Genomic DNA, 17,592 nt, shown 5'->3' with positions numbered 1-17,592 from the left:
GCAGAAACTAAAGAAGAAGAAAAAAAACACTAAACATGAAATTGTATATCTTTCCTGTAGATGTAGTTATGTAGCAATTGTCTTCATGCCATCATGAATAGATGCTCACTATATGTTAACAAAACAATTTGAATTGTTTCCCTGATACAAAATTAATGCAACCAGGTGGCTTTTAGAGTAGCAGTTAGATGCCATGTGGAATACCCACATCCAAAATCAGAGTGCCTACAATTGGCTCCTAGGTTTGCTTGTGTTTTGGGTTCCTGCTAATGCTCACATTAGAGTCAGCAGGTGTTGACTCAAATACCTGCATCCCTGTCATTCAAATGGAAGGTCAGAACTAGTTCCAACCTCCTGACTCAACTGGTCCCAACTCCAGCTGTTTCAGGTCTGCAGAAAATGAAGCAAAAGTGAAGAAGACTCAACCTTTAAGATAAAATAAAGAACCCAGCATTGCGGTGTTGTGGGTTGAGCCTCTACTTTGGAAACTAACATCATCTTTTGGAGCATTGATTCAAGTCCCAACTGCTCCACTTCCAATCCAGATCCATGCTAATGTGCCCAGAAAACAGCAGATGATGATTAAAATCCTTGAGCCCCTGCTACCCACATCTGACCCACTAATGAAGTTCCATGCTCTCGCTTTGCCCTGGCCCAATCCCAGACATTGTAGCCATTTCCCAAGGGAAATGATGGATAGAAGAATTCTCTCATTATCACCCTTTCTGTCACTTTTGCAAATAGAAGAATAAATCTTGAAAAGAAACAAAAATAAATAAAATTGTAAAACATGAATAAACCAAATCAAAGAGCATGTTTTGACCTAAATTTTAAATGTTAATCTATAACTTCCCAATTACGTCACCAACATTACACCTGTTATTGCCACTCTTCCTTTCCATAACCATCTCCACCCACTGCCTGAGATGAGGTGGCAAAATATGTAGAAAGACAGATACGTTGTGCTGAACTCCACCAAACTCAAGTGCTAGTCACACTTCACAAACAACAGAACAGGACAGCTCGTCAATAACAGAGAGGACCATGCATGCTTAAGGAAACCAAACAAGGAGCTTGCCTCCATCTAAATGTCTTTCACATCGAAGCAGCCCAGGTTGTACTACAATAGCTTCAGTGTCACTATTTAAATGACTAAATGCAAGCCAACACTGCTGCCTAACACGGACATGAGGCGGTTCACAAATAAGCACTCAGAGGAGAGTCTGATGCATATAGCACCAGCTCTTAGCCTTTTGTGTCATGATATAGGTTTTCGGGAAGAGAATTTTTTCTTAACTGCATGCTACATCATATGTTTATTAAGTTGAAGGGAAGGAAAAAGAAATCAATTTAATATTTACTGAGAAATATAAAATGCCAGGCCCCATGGGAGGCGCATAACTATGGAGTGCTTAACCAAGGCAACAACTGAAAACGAGAAGCAGAAATAAGGCCAGACATTGAGCCGGAGTCCAGGAATCTGCTGTTACTGAAGCATTCTCAGTGTTCATGACCACCGAAGATCCAGACCTGTATCAGTAACCTGTGTCCGTCACCTGTGCTCCCCTTGAGTCACTCATTTAGAGCCATCATAAGCTGAACTATTGAAGTAAGTTTCCTAACACAACTGCTACTTTTAACACAGAGGAAACTAAGAGGAATTCCTTCTACAAGGTTATCTCACCTAAATGAAGCAGACTCCCTGAATTCTCAATTAGCCACTTCTTGAGTGCAGCAAGTACAGTACTACAGCATGAGGACCCAGCACTTGATTGTAAGCAAAATCTGTCTGTATCTCATGGAGTTAGTATTCTTTGAACGAAGGTTGAGACATATAACTCTCTGAAAATTCAGATGATGCTGAATGCTGCCATATAGTCTAAATAAGGTCACAAGGCAACCAAAAAGGCAAAGATCAATTTTCACTGCAGCTTTCCAGAAAGATTTCCCAAAGCTGACTCTTCAGCAAAGCCTAAGTAGCAAAGGACATCCTTTGTAGAAAACGAAGCCTTCAAAGGCCTACATGTTTAAGATGTTATGTGGGTTACTTGATTAGGAAAAACATGCTTTGCCTTTCCATTGAATACGATGATTGCCAGGTTACACTGAGCAATGTTAGTAAACCTGGCAGCTGTCACATTTGGATGAATGTTAACACTGATACTGAAATATTTAGAAGGGATTCACCAAGACACGAGAAGTCAACAGCGTTTGTGGAAAAATGTCTTAATATGATCAACACTATCTTCAAAGAATAGTGATGAGCTAGGAGAAGCAGGCAGGATTTGTCAAAGTGACATTCAGCTGATTCTTAGTTACAAATTTGGAAAATAAAAAGGCTGATACTTTCCCTTGAAAAATGAGAAAAGATACAAAGGCAGCAGAGCACAGGGTACATTTTAGCAATATCTCAAAATTTAGTTTCCTAAAGACTAAATATCACATTTAGTGGAGAGTTTGATGCAGATCCTGAAACATTTTAGATACAAAACAAACAAAAACAACAAACCTTATAGAATTTGTTTAGGAGATGCTAAAAAGCTCCCAAAGATTTTGCTTAGGATTTTTTGGGAAGATTTATTTATTTATTTATTTTATTTCAAAATCAGGACTACACAGAGAGGTACAGAGGGAAAGCGATGGAAAGAAAGAGAGGGTGAGACAGAGGGAGTGTGGTAGAGACAAGGAGAGAGAGTCTATCTGCTGGTTCACTTCTCCAGCTCATCACAATGGCAAGTGCTGTGTGACGCCAAAGCCAGGACCCTGGACGTTCTTCCAGGTCTCCCACACAGGGGCTGGGTCCTAAGCACGTGGCCTTCCTAAGCTGTTTTCCTAGATGCAGTAGCAGGGAGCTGCATTGGAAGTGGAACAGTTAGGTTTTGAATTGGCATCTAGTAATACAATGCACTGACTTCACAGGCTACATCACAATTCCAGCCACTTTAGAGTTTTTGGAGCAGTTTTGCTTAATGAAGTTAAAATGTAAACCAAAAAAAGGATGGTTTAGAGAAAGACTTAAAAAAGAGGAAATCAAAGGAATATTGTGATATTAGTAGCCTGAGCATATAATTAATTTTATATGCACTGTTTCACTTGTGAGGTCTAAGGTTACTCTATCTTCATTGAGAAAATAGTATGTATAACTGAATAACATACTACAGCTCACAGCTACAAAACAGAAAAGCAGAGACACATCCCCTTTCATCTAAAACTGGATTTGAAATCCCAGCACAGAATACTTGATATGCAGTATTCAGTGAAAATACTGAACTATTTAATTTTATCAATTATAAAAGTCACTAAGCTATATTTATCTCAAGACCCAGATATGATATCTGTTCAAAAATAGTTTTCCAATTATTATAGATCAAAATTAACAACTTTTCCTTTATCTGAAGTTCAGGTGGAAATATGTCATGCCCCAAATTTAGGGAGAGCCAGGAAATGCACCTCACTCAGCCTTGTGTTAATTGTGAACAAGGAATCCATCCCAGAGAAAAGATTTTCTAAATATAAAATGGATGAATGAATGAATGAATAGAGGGATGGATGAATAAATGAATAATATGTGCTAACCTTTCCTCTCATTTTCAGCACAGCTAAATTTCAATGAATTTTCATGAAACATCCAAGGCATATAATTGACTCAGGATTCTCAGTCAGATAATTCCTTCCATTTTCTTTTGTGATGAGAATCTTTATTGGATGTGAATTAATTTAATCAACACATTCATATTCTCTATAAAAGCTCAGGGGCTCTACGGTACTGCATTTTTCAAAAATTAAATTACATCCAAAAACACATTAAATAATGCTCCTCATATACTCAATGATCCTGATTTTAGGAAATTTGGATGTTTTCTTTCTGTGGTAACAGTTTTGATAGACTAGTTTCACTTATTATGAGAACATGCACTGGACCTAAAAAGTATAGTGCGTTATTACATAAAAATGACACTTACACCAACTTATCCCTCTTTATAAAATCATATCATCAACATAGGATTCTTTTGCATCAATAAAGGTTTCTTTTATAATATGAAACAGGTCTTGTCAAGGAATGTAAATTATCATGGGAATATAAGATATAGAGTCACCTTGCTTTTGTTTTTTCTGCTCAGGATGAAAATAGAGCCAATATTTATTCAGCAACATCCACACAGTAGGTCTTGTACTAAAGATTTTATATGCATCATCTCATTTAATATTTAAAACTGTATGGAATTATTTCGTTAGTGGTGAGTCACTTAAAATTCAAAGTTGGTAGGTAAGCAGACAAAAGGAAGTAGCTGAGCTAGGATATGAAATTTCTCTCTTCGGACTCAGGTTTTTTTCATTCTTTTGTGCTACCTCCTCTCTTATATGCACAATTTCACTGGATTTTTATTTGGGATACAAGTATGACAGGGGATAAAATCGAAGACTAAACTTCTAGTGAACGCTTGGGGTGACTGAAAGGATTCCAGGAGAAATAGAGGTTGTCACAAGAGTGACCAACCATACAATACTCTAAATCAACTTTGTTTATGCGATGGTTGATTGTTAGCTGATACAAGCAACTGCTTACTGACAAATGTCATTCTTTATACACACTGTAAGTCATTAATTGCAAAAATAGATATGGTAACAAACATACTGTCTTTCTACCTTGTTAAAAATCATGCATTGAGAATTTTTTCCCAAATATTAACTGGTTCACACATCACTGATTCTGAAATATTTGTGAGGGAACACTTCAAGACCTAGGATATAGATTGTGAAGGTAGAATGGAAACTACACAGGCATGTGAAAACTGCATGAACATTTTGACCTGACTCCAAGACACAGGCCTCTTAACCTCATTAAGAATGATATGTGATAGACAGTCTAAGCATGACAATCAAACACACATCCAGGAGAGTGAGTGGCCTGCATAACGCACTTAGGATATTGCAGCCACTTGTTCAGCTGTAGTGCCTTTCCTAAGATGAGTTAAATCAGCCTTCTCTTGGCAGCTTTTCACCTTCAATTTTAGAAAACTCACTATGGAAAAACTGAAATTTTATATTTTTTCAGTGTAAATTAATTCATCACTCAATTTTCATGTTCACTAATAATTGTGGGATTATAACAGGGGCAGGATATCAAGAAGAGAATTTAAAAGAGCAAACATATTTAGATAAACAACGAAGAATGTGATCCTTGCTTGATGCTTGATATTTTTACATCTGAACAGAATGTCTCAGCCCCAGCTCTCCTGCAATCTACCCTTCTGTGTGGGAAATGGCTCCTCTGAAACATGTACATCCTTTTTTTTTTGTGGTAAATGCAGTCGAGTTGCGACTTCCCAAGACACCACAGGATCAGTACTTCAGGGCACCCTAGTGCACTGTATTATTGTTAACGTCCTGCTGGCTGGAATTCAGATTTCCATTTAATTGTGTTCTTATTCAGAATATCTGCTGCACCTGCAGCCAGCTTGATCAGTAGTAGCTATTTGCTGATATTATGTACGTCTATGAGCAACGAAAACTTTAGGGAAAAAATGTTGGCAGAGATGCATACATCATAAATTACAAGATGATAACCTCTCACATGAAAGGAAAGTCTTCAAAAATGAACCCAGTGATGTAAATAGTGAATGTACCAGCCATGCCCTATCCCTACGGAGGCTGGACAAAAGGCCAAGTCTTAAATGGCAAGAGGGATGAGCTTCTTTCTTTATCTGTATTCACTTTCCCTTTTATTTCATTCCTGGGAAAGAGAAATGCCAGAGGAGAAGCTTAAAACAGATTAGCCTGTGAGTACTGCATACAGGCTATTACATCATAACTGTCTTTGAAAACTCTCAAACAGCTGACCTGTTTATATTACAAGACAGGGTCAATTTCCATTCTAGCGACTCTTTTGATGTTTGTGAATACTAATGCTCTCCCCAGAATTCTGGCTTTAGAATAACAGCAATTGAACCATTCAGCCTTCTCTGATGCAATCTTTCTGCAGCTAGATAGGATTCTATACATGGATTTCATTGAGCCACACAGCTTCACATGATCAAAAGCTTTGCTGGAGCCATCAGTAAATGATGTTTCGAATAATATAGTCACATTGATGCCTAGTTTCCTCACTAGACACTGAGACTCTCTGTGTGTGTGCATTTGTGTACGTGTGTAATATAAAGCCACAGTATTGCTGCTCTTGGAACTCAGGAAGATAAAACATCAAAATGATACAACAGGGTCATTTTCATGGCAAATATCTGAGAAAGCAAAAGGGATCTACAACTAGAGAAAATACTCTACAGACTGTGTGCCTTCAGTGTAAGCAAGACGCTGATTGGACTTGCATCGCCACATTTTGCCAACCATGAAAACTAGCAAAACCCTTGACTAAGGCCCCGGGGTGTCTTATTTCTAAAATGCTGATGACATCATGAGCCTCCCAAGGTTACAAAGCAGAAAAATAAACAACAGGAAAATAACAACAATCATAATGGTCATCCTTTACTGGAAAATTCATACTTTCAAGACAATTTATGAGCATTATCTCAAATCATTCTTCATGCCAGTCTCATGAAGGGAGCACTATATGTATTCCATTCCACAAATAAAGAACCTGAGACTTACAAATACGATGTTCAAAGACGAGTAAAAGATTTTTTTTACATACCTACTCCCCTTAAAAGTAAACCGATCAATTGAGTCATGCTTTTCTTCCTATGCAGACCTAAGCTATTGCAGGTTGCTTAACAAAGAGACATTTTCAATCAACATTTATTTTTGAATATTAGTATTGGAATTTCTTCACATTTGCACAGCAGCCGAGCCTCAGAGTAGTAATCTGGGTAGTTTCCCCCCTGGTCACCATCCTCTTCAACACTTCTCAGTACCAAACATCTCCACCTCACCAACAAGCCTATGCCGTGACCAAAGAATGCCGCTTCATAGGAATGGATTTTAATCTGTTCCCCTTATATTCTAACCCTAGACCCTCTGCCCATTTTAAATTTTAATTAAAGCAGTTGGTACTAGTAGTTACTTAGAAAATATATTTAAAAAAGAAATATCGACTCTCCATTCTCGCATAAGCAATACAGACTCCAAATATTCTTCCCTCCCTGACTCAGTCTTCTACAGAAGCTTCCCTGCCACTTCCCCCCACTTGCACAGGAGAGGTCTTGCTAGTCAAATGGAGGCAAATTACAAATTATTGAAATTTTATTTAAATACCTTTCTGGAATTTAATCTTCCTCAGCCAGCTGGGCACCAAATGCTTGATAGCTTCAGTCAGTGTTGTGCTGGCAGGTGAATCAGAAACAGAGTCTTCCAATGGAAATACTAACTCTAAAAGGTTAATCACTGAAATTATTATTTGCTCCCTTTAAGGCAGGTAGAAGACCTGAATTAAAGACATTTTCCTGCAAAGTAAGGGATTCTTTTTTTATGGCAATAGTCCCAAGTTCAAATGGATTAAAATGTTATAGTATTTTTATTCCACTTTGAGATAGCAGAAAAATATTTCAGCTCTACTGTTAGATGGTCATTCTCATATATTATGGCTACTTGTGTGTCAAATCTTCAGCTGTGTAATGGGTATCATATTTATGTAATCAAGTGAGCTACAATTAAACAAAATATTTTATATGAGAATGTGAATATTTTAATATAATTACCAATTTAGTAAAGGAGACTGGGCCATGAGGTGAGAGAAAAACATTGCAAAGGAAGAGAAAGAAAACTGCTCTCCAGAAGGGAAATTATCAGTCATTTCCTTTGGGAAAAGTCAATACATTAGCTTCCTAATGAGCAATAAATTTTATGTATATTGTTTTTCTTTTATCTACAGCTTTTAATAACCCTTAAGATAGTCCTGTGATGCATATAGATATACATCACCACAGGTGACCAGCATAGAAACAGAGATTGGAGGATATTAATTCCCAAATCCCCAAGTTCACTAAACCCACAGACAAAGTGCTCGACTACACATGATCCAATAACCTTGAGCTTCCATTCTATTTCCCTTAAGTTTTCAATAATAATTACTATTTTCAACAACTTCTCTCCAGAGAAACTATATACAAGTGTATGTCTGTATGTGTTTTCTATGCAATGTCTAGAGGTAGACACATCTCATAGATAGATATGTAGCTATACACGTAGACAGAGATAGACAAAGATAAATGTTAAGGAACTGGTCCAGAGAGTTGTCAGAAAGACTGAACTCTATATGACCAGCTGAGAAGCGGGAAATCAAGCTAGTCCTGGGGCAGATTTCATTCTTCCTCGGGAATCTTGGTTTTTTGTTTGGATGAGGTTCATTCGCACTATTGACGTAAAGTCAACCAATTGTAAGAATTAATCATATCTACAAAATGCCTTCACAGCAACATTTAGACAGCTATTAGATTGAACAACGGGATATCACACCACAGACACACTTACACAATATAATTGGCCCTCACGATACCACACAGAGTTTTTATAAAATGCAGAATTACTATGTATGTGGTTCAAACTAGAGAAGAACTAGAGCAAGAACTAGAGATTAGCACAAGACAATCTGGGAATCAACAAGCTGCTTAAGATAGATATAGGGATTCATGACACAATTCCCAAGAGAAGATAATGTTTCAACAGGTCCACTGACCACTTCTTCATGTCCACACTCAGAGGTGGATTCAGGCACAGGCATAAAATTTCTATACTTTGGAAATCATTTTGAAGTAACAAGCATTAAAAATGAGATATGCTGATTGGTGCAAAAGCTCATTTGGCTAATCCTCCATCTCCAGGCATGGCTGCTCTACCTCCCATGAAGCTCCCTGCTTGTGGCCTGGGAAAACAGTGGAGGATGGCCCAAAACCTTGGGATCTTGCACTCACATTGCAAACACAAAAGAAGCTCCTGGCTTCCAGCTTTGGATTGGCTCAGCTCCATCTATTGCAGCCATTTGTAGAATGAACTAGCAGATGGAAGATCTTTCTTCTCTTCTTGTCTCTGCGAATCTGTCAAATAAAAAAAAAATCTCAAAAAAGTATGAATGGCATGAATACTTATTTATAATGATGAAAGAATTACAATAATTACAAGTTTGAAGCAAGTTTGCACTTAGTATTTAAGCAATCAGGAACCTTACATTGTCTTATATTTATTCATTAAAGAGCGGTGAAAAAGAAATGAAATATTAAATAGAAAATTATGAAAGAAACATGGCAAAATCAACATTGAACACAGTAGAAAAATATTTGATATAGAGCAAAAATTTCAATAATTTTTTTCAGATCACACTCATGGTAATAACTAAGAAGAGATATTTTGAATCACAATAGGGGAGAGACTTCATGACTGGTTAGCAATCCAGAGAATAGTAACTTATACGACATTAGCAAACTATTTTAATTTTTGATGCTTCTGAATTTGATAATACTTAAGAACTATCAGCTTTTTATTATGTGACATTTTAAAATTACACTCACTACATTACTGAGAATCTTCCAGACAAGAGGGAATGAGTTCTCTGCTTAAGATTGTGTGTGTCTGATGTTCAGAAGATTTCTCCATAGGTCAGCTTTGACTCCACATATATTAAACCTCCCTGTGCCACTACTCAGGCACTGCCAGTGAAGGGTCTCGAGAATATGGAATGTGCTCTTATCACAAGGTAATTTCAACTTCCAGCCCTCAATGTTTGACCCAAACCAGTGAGTCAACAACAAGCAAAGCAGTACTCTTGGAAGGTTTCCCTGCATCAGGATGACTAGCAATAATTTAATCTCCCAGAGAACTGATTGTGAACCACATGCTTCTGACTCAGTACACTAAAAAAATATGTTAAATTCCTGGTAGTTTCATAGAAAGAGACATTGGATGCAATGCTTTTAATGAGATTATCTTTTTTTTTAAATCACATAGTGTGTGTGTATATGTGTGTGTGTGCAGGCATGTGTACTTGTATGTCACTAAGTGATCACAGATCATCAAAGAGACTTATTTTACAAGTGAAGGGCTGCAAAATTTGACCACACATAGTTTCATGGTGAAGGAAAGCTTTTCAAAAAGTTTGTAAAAATCACTGCATCACACACTGGGCTGTATCTCAGTCTCGAGGTCTTCCCTGCGTATGCTGAAGTGCTAGTAGAGCTCTAAATACGGACTGCTGTTGCCTCTGTGTCCTTTACAGCTGGATTAAACTGATCAGTGAGATGTCACCTAATAAACATTTCATACACAAACTAGCTATGATTCGTTAAAATATTTTATCTTATCACAAGATTTTTCAAAAGCATTTTGAAGACAAATTTTTACATCATTTTCACAATATTGTCATTTATAATTAATACAATTATCTTTGACAAATTAAAGGAAGAGCGACACCTGGCATCATTATAATGACAGCTCTCTAACCAAATACATGCAACTCCACAGATCTTTGAGTTTGATAGCTGCAAATTATCCCCACTTTGGCAACTTTAAGCTACTTGGTTTATTCTATGGGTTGTGAACCTTTTTAAGCTGTGTTGAGTGGTGCGGGCTTTAGAGCTCCTTTGAGGCTATAGATAGTGGCTGGGGTGACATCTTCTCTAGTGCTTCTTTCTTCACCTGTCTGGGGCATCAACTAAAAGATTCCAATAGCAGAGTTAACACAGCTGTGAATCCGTGACATCTTTTCTGTCTCCTTGTATCGACTCAACTCTCTCTCTACCAGGAGGCTTCTGGAAAGCTGGAGCTATACATTGGTTCAGGTTCTCAAGGCGCATATCTCAAGAGAACACGCAAGGGAAAGTTATTTTGCCTTTTACGAAACATGCGGGGTAGCTTCTGTTGCATTCAATTGGCTGAAGCAGTGACAAAGATTCCTCAGTTTTGAACGGTGCGAATACAATCCCATGTCACTGTAACATCACTTGTAATAAAATGCACTCATATTGGTGTGGGAATCCTGGAGATAACATATATCACAAGCTGAGGTTTCTATACATATTTTTGAAAACTGCGAGGCTTTTAAGTTCTTCCTAATATTTGCTGTTCCTTTTGTGCCATATCATCAAGTGCCCCTTCTCACGAAATGAAGCATAGCTGCCCAGGCACACAATGCTTGCCTTGCAGTCCACGTGCACATTGGCAGGTGATGTTGCTTCTTGGAATATCTGACACACATGGTCTTTTACAGTTTGACTAATTCCTCCTAGAGTTTCTTTCAGGCAGGCCAATCACCCAACACCACTGTCCAAACCAGGGTGGGAAAAAAGTTAAAACTAATAGTAGCACAGTTCTCTGTCAGATTTAACCCATGATTGTGTAATAGGTAACTTCTGTGGCTCTTAGATTGCTGAGGCCTTGGGCATTTACATTGCTGCCATGGTGCTGGAGGCTTGTGGTGGTGGGGGAGGAAGGGTTGGGGTGGTATGGACAGTGTGAAGGTCTGGGAAGTTCTCTTCCCTCAAGGAAATAGTTGGTTCTGGTCATCCCTAACTCTTTACACAATGCAACTTTCAGATTCCTATGAACTTTCTTGTGATAGGATATGAAATTTAAAATGTATAAATGGAACAAATCATAACCAGTTGCAAACAAGATAAACGGAGTAGCATAAGATAAATACATCCCTCTACCTTGCACCTTGTTCCCACTGATGGTCACCCTGGAGGTACTGTATTGCTATCCTGGAGACATCATGCAAAGCTGGGCTGTGGTGCTTACGGAGTGTAGCCCCTCACAGCACAGCACTAGCGTAGCACTGTGTAGCAGGAGTTTTTCTAATTGCTTTATTTGTCTCTTCATTGCCAGCATCCTAGAGGGACTTCTCCCAAAGAACACACCAGCAATCAATCCTTTCCTGAGACTGTATTTCGGACAACCTAGGCTAAAACTGAAATTGCTGCCATGTTCATCATCCCTTTCATTTTAAGCACGAGGAAACTAAGAGTCAAAGAGAATAAACATTTCAAGTCTCTCATACCTGATTTTCAAAAAAGTAAGATTTCAAATAAGGTTTTTGTTTTACATCTACAAAGTCTGCTTTTCCTTTTTTCTATACCCCCATTCTAGCTGCTTCCTCTAAAAGTAAGAAAACCGAAAAACAGGACGGTAGACTTAACTGCACCAATAAATTAAATAGTGGTAATTTAATACAAGTGCTTATGCGATAATAAGTATTAAATTATAAATTAAACAACAATTTTATTTTGCATAATAATAGCTAACACTTATTGAGCCCTTAGTGTGTGCTAGACTCTTTCTAAAGGCAATTTATATAAACTGATTTAACTTCATTTTAATCCAACCTAATGATTTCCTTCTTAATTATTTTAGTGGGAGAGAGAGAGATCTTGCATTTATGGGTTCACTTCCCAGATGCCTGTCAATAGCTGGAGATGAGTTGGGCTGAGGTTAGGTTTCTAGAGCCAGGTGGCAACAATACACCTAACTGCCCCTGGGGATGGAATGTTAGCAGGAAGCTAGAATTAACACCAGAGTTAAGGAGATTTAGGTATCGCAAGCACTTTTTTAATCAGAATGCCAAACACCCACCCACAATGTGATAGTTTAAGCCAGATTAACACCACTCTACAGGAGCATACCGTGGCACAAAAGATTTAATGCCAAAGTATCCACAAATACAAAATGTCGGAGTATCTGTATGCTTCCATTTCCTTGTCTTTTAAATATTAAGTTAAGTGTTTTCATGCCAATTTATACATTCTCAGAAAAAGTGATGAGGGGATCCTGGTACAATAGACTAGCAGCTAAAGCACTTGCCTTGCATGCGCCAGTATCCCATATGGGTGACAGCTCTAATCCTGGCAGCTCCACTTCCCTTCTAGCTTCTTGCTTGTGGCCTGGGAAAGCCGTCAAGGACAGGCCAAAGCCTTAGGACCCTGCACCTGCTTGGGAGACCCAGAAGAGACTGCTGGCTTCAGTTCAGCCATTGCAGCCACTTGGGGAGTGAACCAGGTGATGGAATATCTTCCCCTCCATCTCTCCTCCTCTCTGTATATCTCACTTTCCAATGAAAGTAAATGAATCTCTTTTAAAAACAGAAGTGATGGGGTGTACAAAATACTTGGGTAAGTGAAATAGGAAAAATCTTTAAGTCTATACTTTTGATAACTAGAGTGGAGGACATTCTAACACACGGGTAGATTGATCAGAAAATCTATCTTAATACTTGAGCTTCATTCAACTAAAGGCTCTACCAAACTTCTCTGGAGGAAAGCCCACTGCTTTTCCTGTCTGCATGTCACCCCTACACATATCAACAGAAACTCACTAGCCTTGTGTCCTTTTAATAGTACAGCAGATTTATTTCCACACCTGTTTTTTAAATTCATCCAAAATATTAGATTATGTCAATAAAGCTCACTTAGAAAGATTTACAAATGCCATGCCACAATCACTCAACTATTCTCACAGTTTTGATTGACCTTAGAGGTGAGCCATGTTATTTTTTTTACGTACTTGTAACTACAGTGCAAAAGCAAAAATGTTCTGTAAGATACACTTAGAAGCATATTTTTAAAAGAAGCTATCCATATTGAGCAGCTACTTAGAAGATCATTCCTTCACTTAATCTAATCCTTTTCACTGTACCCTTCAAAGGAAGCAAATCAAAACCTGGGTAATCCTTTTCTACATCCCTTCATAAGTCCCTAAATCGGCCAAATTTCAGGGCCCCCTGGAAACTAACGGAAGAAACGCACATGGTATAAGCAAGAACCCAGAGAGGGAGAGAAACATACTTAATGTGATCTTCAGATGTTGTTGCGACTGTTGAGCCATTTCGCCATGGACCCCTTTGAGCACACTCCTAATTTCCCCCCATTTAACATAAGCTCTGTTAGGCCACCGTTGATTGGTTCCTGGACAAATCAATTACATCCAGGCTCTGATGACTCCCTGACTGGTTCACCTGGAATACTTCATTACCATAGACCTCAACCAATTAGTTGAACTCCTTCCTTCAGAAATGCAATAGACTCCAAGCCAGGCAATCCTGACAAACACCCCCTTGCAGGGCAAGTAGCCCCCTTGTGGGACAGTCCCTCCACTTAACAGATTCCTCTGCTTCTTTCAATTAACTTCCAGCATGATGCTTATTCTTTGAACCTGTGCCTCATTTTTCACGGTCATAAGACCCACCCTTCCCCCCCAGAAAAAGACAGAGAAGAAAAGATGTAATAGAAAACCAAATTTCAGAAAGAACCTGGCAAAAACAGGCAGGGAACCAATATGAGAGGAGACACTACACTGTGCAGAGCTGTAACACACATCTGCAACACAATGAGCTGTAACACAGGAGCTACTCCATTTCTAAACAATCCAGGGGAAAAACCTGTCATACTTCTTAGGGATGCTATGCAGACCCACTCAACTGAAGCTGCAGAGTCCTCCTGCCACTTACTCAGCAGAACCAACACCACGCAGAGCATGCAAAAACCTCACAGTTGTCCTATTTTGCAGATCCACCTGAAAATTGTCCATCTAATCAATCTTATCATAATCTCCATAACAGTCGGGAACATGTCTTTCTTATTGCTGTTCTTTAATAAATCCCCTGTTGGAATTGGCATTTAATAGATCCTTCCCTAGGTGGATCTTTTGGTTTACTGGGTCAGCTGACAACTGAGACACTTAGAGTGACTGGATTTGAGTTTGCATCTTCTCTTGACCTCAACATTTTACTAATATGCACCATGGGAGACAGAGGAAGTTAACTTAAGTGGCTGGGTTCCTGTGGCCCTAGTTAGGTTTCTGGATTGAACTTTGGCTCCCAATATTGAATCAGTGCCTTCCATTGACAAGGTATTGAAGGAAATGAAGTACTTTCTAGCCCCAAACTGTAGCACCTTATTCAGTCACATTAGAAGCTGTCACTGGTCCTCCATGGGACCATCCTGGTGAGGGAATCTGAGCACTCCTGCCTCTTTGTGAAGAAAGATAGAAGAGACCTTTCCCTTCAGCCTGCCAGGACCATGAGATGAGACAACTGGAAAATCAGAATGATGTGTGCCTTTTGAGGTAGTGATAGGACAATTGTCACCAGGAAGCAGTCATTGAAGGCCAACATATTTGCAAATATTTAGAGTTCTGGTTTTACTTGTAGTGGGTAGCCTGTATACACAGCTGTTTTCACTTTTAGATGTGTTTGCTCTATAAATAATAGTAATGCGGTATAGTGACAGCCCAGAGTCTATGCCCGGAAATAAATGCAGAGTTACTTTCTCACTCCCAAGAATCTTAGATTTCTAAGCCTATTCTACACCATGAAGACGAGGGTGTTCTATGCCACTAGTAATGTCAGAGTGCGTGGGTAACACAGACACTCTGCAGGGCAGTGACTGAGAGTTGGAAAATCACAAGACAATGCTTGAATATGATTTGATAAAAAGTGTAAACTCATGAAATCATGTTCTATCATGACATTAACCTGTAATTTAATCAAAAATTTTAACAATTTGGAATAATTACATCTCAGGCACTGCATAATATTTGTTATGTTTTAGAGTTTTTCCTGTTTCTTTTTTGTTTTATTTCATAGTTTTACCATCTATTATATTACAACATTCTAGTAAAATCTGACCTGATGTTCTGAATATTCACACTATATTGGTCAAAGACGGGTTTTTGCTTTATTTTGTTTTAAATATCTTCATCTATCATTTGTTTGCATAATGATGACATAAAACAATGCATGAAAATATGCATTATTTCATAAATTACAGAAAAAAGTAAATTGACTAATCCTTAAACATTCAGTTCATCCTCATACAAGTAAATGCAGACTACGCAGAGGCTGGCTAATTTGCTCAGACTAACACATAGGAATTCATGCTTCCTCAGCTCCCTCCTCAGCTCACATCCTCTGATCGATTCATTCTGAACCAACTTCCTGCTCATCACCTTCAAAGCTAGAGATCAGGCTGCATATTTTCTGAAGCTCTGCTTTCTAGTAGTATAATTTCCATTCAAAAAATGCCTGGTTGCATTTAAATTAGTTAGACTTCCATGGCAAGAAAAACCTCAATGCTCCATGGGCATGTGTGGTGTCTCACAGGCTCCGTAGCCTCATCAGTAGTAGCTATCTTGGGGCAAAACAGAGGAAGAGGAAGTCCATCCTCACAGCCAGTGCTGCTCAGATGGCTTCCTTCAGCCCTCAGCTCTCAGGGCTAATCCTCACCGCGAGGGCCGTGCTCAGGCTTCCTTCACATGCAGGTAAGATTAAAAAGCACATTATGACTGCCGCAATCTTTCAGAGTAACCTGCAGGCAGGCACGGAGCTGGTGGACAATGTCTAGGGAGCTATTGGTGAAAGGACAGACTGATGAGCGTGTCTGGGAGTGACCAGGCGCTGCACGTGAATCAGCTCTCTCTAGGACCCGTGTTGCTTGAGCAATGATTGTATCTATGATTTACATTCTGTTGGGGTTCAAGGGTCGGGTCATAGAACAGGGCATCACCCCATTTTTTTGTCCTAGGATGTAAGAGAGTGAGTGAATCATTTATATTTTTCCATAAATATTTACAGCAGGTAATACTTATGTATAAGCATATGTATATATTTACTCTATGTAAATACATGGTTAAAATTCATCTACATTAGATTTGAAAGACTTAATGTTTGCCAGGCTGCAACAACTGTTATGTGACCGGAAATCACTTTGATAGAAAGAGCGCTGGAGAATGCCCTTGCTGAGGCGGAGCGGCCCAGGATGAGGAGATGGTAAAGAATGTGTCTTTTCTCCAGTTGTGTTTTTTACCCTGCCGCTGTTGGAAAAGAACCTGGCACCATACGTCCGATTGTCAGACAGCGTCTTCCCATCTATTTGCTTTATCAGAATAAACCATATCATTTCTTGCTACCCACTCATAAAAATACCACCTTCCTGGAAAAAAAAATACTTTGTTGAAACAGTTTTTCAACATGACCATATCCATCTCAAAAGGAAATTTTGCTTCATTACTGTGAATGGATTGAATGCTCACTGCTTAATATACCCTGGGTTCATTGAACCAATGAGCATAGTATAGGAGCATGTTCATATGAGAGATGAGAATTTAGAAGCTGAGAGAAGTCAAGCATCTTCTCCAAGGTCATTTAAGGTAAACTTCAAGAGTCTAATTTAACATGGAACATATCATTTTAAGAACACCAGAAAAGTGGGTGAACTGGAGTAGAGAACAGAGTCTGGGGTGTTGTATATCTTTGTGATTTATGTGTGCGACAAAGCTGCTGTTTTCTAGGGCGAGTTGCCTAATGTGAAAAGGCCATCCATGCCCTAAACTTGACACTGACTCTATAGTGTGTGTTCCTGCTGTTATTTCCCCACGGACATGTTCATTTTTCAACCACAGTCTTCCTCTTGAGCTCTAAAACTAGTATTCTGTGCAGTAGCATAGTGGAGCATTCGTTTTTTGCTTGGTGAATTCCCTGTGCACATGCCTTAATTTCTTCAGCATTCATTTTCACACCCCTGGAAAGAAGCAATGGCAGATACCTAGGGAAAGCAGCTAAGCACAGAACCCTTCTCTGGTTTCAGATAAGATTATTCACAAAGACAAAAGCCTAGATAATTTAACAAATAGAGGTACAAGCAGTCAGTTCAGCCTACC

This window comes from Ochotona curzoniae, unplaced genomic scaffold (genome assembly GCF_017591425.1).
Source record: "Ochotona curzoniae isolate NIBS_2020 unplaced genomic scaffold, NIBS_Ocur_1.0 contig_2723, whole genome shotgun sequence".
Taxonomy (NCBI): Eukaryota; Metazoa; Chordata; class Mammalia; order Lagomorpha; family Ochotonidae; genus Ochotona; species Ochotona curzoniae.
Note: the sequence above shows the minus strand (reverse complement) of the source record.